The sequence below is a fragment of the Poecilia latipinna genome, unplaced genomic scaffold (genome assembly GCF_001443285.1).
Source record: "Poecilia latipinna isolate Pla-1442-1.1 unplaced genomic scaffold, P_latipinna-1.0 Scaffold1782, whole genome shotgun sequence".
In the NCBI taxonomy this organism is placed as follows: domain Eukaryota; kingdom Metazoa; phylum Chordata; class Actinopteri; order Cyprinodontiformes; family Poeciliidae; genus Poecilia; species Poecilia latipinna.
In genome coordinates, this window is record NW_015114398.1 from 36,170 (window position 1) to 39,444 (window position 3,275).

Consider the following 3,275-nt stretch of genomic DNA (forward strand, 5'->3'; position numbering starts at 1 on the left):
AAAACCACATTATTTTTTTTTAAACATTCTGCCAAAGGAAGGAGATTTTTTAAAATTTTTTTTTTTTTTTTTTTTTTTTTTTACATAAAAGGTGTGTGGTGCATAAATTCACTGAGATGAAAAATACTTTCCAAAAACAAATTTTAATACATTTAATCTATTTCCCACCTATTGTTTTATTCCATTTTTTTTCGTTCTGCATTTTTGTGAAACTTAATCTTAATAAAACTGAGACAGAGGATCTAGTGTTTTATCCACCAATGAACTGCTAAGCTAGATAAATAATGTAAGCACTCGAAATAAAGTTTAATAACATTAACTCATTGACTCCTTTAATTAAAGATCATGGCCTGCAATGGCACACTCCCATATTTCTGTGGCACAAATGGATTAAAATTGAGATCTGAGGTGTATTAATGGAGCTCTGACAATATTTCCCTGTAGAATAACCGCTCTATTATTATTAATAACTTTCTTATTGCTCGCTCACAGAGTTAGTTTCAGTAACTCTGACCAGATGTGAAATTTAATTCTTTGACTTATCAGGGTTCATCATCTCAGACGCAAAGGTTACAGTAATGGTTCTCCCATTTTCTTTGGTTTGCCTTTTCCTTTGTTGTAGGCCTGCTGGGTGATGGGGTTTCACTTATGACGTGATTCTGTTAAACTGAGTTTAAAAACGTGGAAGAAAAAAAAATGTAAAAAAAAGAAAAAACAAAATCTGTCAGATTAGGCAAGAATGAGCAGTAGTCTTCCTCCCTTGTCACCTGTGGAGTTAACAGCTTTTATTTCAGCACTTCCTATAAAACCGCATGTATTCCTCTCAGTGCATACGGGTGATAATTGATGAGCCGGTAAAAAGGACGCCTGATAATTGTCTGTATGTAAAACTTTAATTCCCTGCTGGTGCGCCTTTAAAGTTTAAATCAAAGAGTGAAGATGACAGCTTCTTGAAAGAGGAGTGCAGACAGATTTATAATGTGTTTCCAATACCAGCTGTTGTATGTGTATTAGAGAGGAAGCTGTTTCCCCCGAAAAGAGTCTAACTTGACATGGGTGATGAAAGGGTTTAATTTCTTTAACTATGATCTCAATTTCCCGTAGAGACTTAAACTACATTAAATCACATAATAACTTTTAATTACAGTTCAAGTTTAGTGATGAAGCCAGAAGAGAAAATAATTAGATGAAGTAATCTCTGGGGTAAATGAGTCTTGTCAAGGGTGATGACTCATTGTACAGTCGAGGAAGTGTCTCCCCTCTGTGTTTAGTTTTGGATTTGGGATTTTATTTCTTGTTTTTTAAGGTGTTTTGCTACCAGAAACTTTTGGTTAAGCTGCTTTCCCACCATCCGTTATCCTGTCATGCTCACATATCGAAACGTGAATTGAGTTGGTCTAAACATGAGGAAATGTAATTTGAGACTTCAGAATGATTTCTTTAGGTTTTCAGTATCCAAAGCCAAAGTGTTGTACGTTTTTATACTTATAACAGGATTGAACGAATACAAACCAATAATATACGGTCTAACACTCAATTACTCAGTATAAAACAATGCAGTCCTATTTAGCTTATTGTACCACCTGGTAAAAGACCTTCTTTCCAGAGAAGGCCAGTTATGTTGAGTCATTAACTTTGCAGCAAACTCTTATCCTAATCAAGCACATGGAAACAAGCAGCTGTCTTTCAACAGGCAGAACCAGCAGCAGAATAGGGCTGAGTATGTCTACAAAATATAACTTTACACTCCCTATCAGTCAGTGTGATGATCTGGTTCTCTCCTTAACCCTTTCATGCAAGAATGATGATCCTTTGTGTCAGGATTTTTTTGTTTTCAAAATGTTTTTTTTTTTTCTTAAGGCACTAAAATATTGTAGGACATTTTTTTTTGTAATTTTTTTATTTTATTTAATTTTTTTTTAGGTGATCAATTGTAATTTTCTCCAAATACAAAGTTGTTATTTGAAATATACATCAGTAGTATTGTTCTTTAGGGGTTATCTGATGTCATAATATTTTTTTTTTTACCTGCAAGAGTCGTCTACAGTAGAAGGAGGGACCGGGTCGGTCGGCCTGCTTTTTTGTCTGTCGGCCATATTGGATTTAACAAAACTAATTTCTTGCATTTGCAGCTGATGGCCAGTAGTTGATGGTGCATTTTTTGATGCATTAGTGTCCACTTCAGTGGTCTGTGTGCATTTATGACATAAAAATCCACAAGAAGCACAAGAAGATGGGTTTTAGACAGCTGTCCACTGCAGTGACCACTATGCATGAAAGGGTTAATAATCTCTTTAAGGAGACTATCTTTCTTTCCTTTTAACTTAAGCAACAACAACAACAACAAAGATGTCATCTTGTACATTGAGCGAAGAAAAAAAAAGTCTTACTTTCTAGTTTACCTAAGTTTTCATATAGAAAACACATATTGTTTATGTACTAACAAAGCACGCTGGCAACCAGTAATAAGAGAACAAAGGCTAGAATAATTGAAGAACAGCCTGTATAGTGATGAAATAATCTAAATAAACATCTAGACTATTGAACAGAAATTTAAAAAATAATCAAAATTGACAAGTGTGGGTGCACATTACTTCTCTAGTACCGACACGTATACTGTATATTTGATTATCTGTCACTTTTTATAAATATAATAGCATCACAAAGAATCATAAATGAGTAGCAGATAGAAATACACATTAAAGGAAAAGAAACAATGAGTGCAGTAACACACACACACACATACATGCAATGAATGGTCAGTTGCTAAGGAACACGTCGGTTGTTGATGTTCTCCTCTGAACAGTAAGTAAATTGGTGCAGAGCTCACTTGTCTCAAGGACATTCATTGTGTTCCTCAATTTCCGCCTCATTCTGCCCATGAAGGCTCATTTTCTCTCTTCTGTCATCTCCAAGGCAAAAGATAGAATCTGCTCTTGGACTCCGACCCACCGAGCTCCTCAAGGTCTCGAAGTAAAAGGTGCTCTGCACTCTGGCGTTTAGCTCTGCTGTGTTCTAATGAATGGTAAAATGGGCACAATAAAAGAAGATTGAAATATACTGAGGGTTTTTGCTTAGCATGAAATCAAAATTGCCATGTTTCAACTAGCTTCTGTCTTTTCTATACCACTTCAGAGTACCTTGAAGATGGGCAGAACTCACCCTGATTAAAAAAACAAACAAACAAAAAAGGATTTAAACTAAGAGAGGAACTGCAGAGGTTTAAACTGATACCTCACAGCCAAATGTCTTATTAGATTTAAATCTTGGTTGAG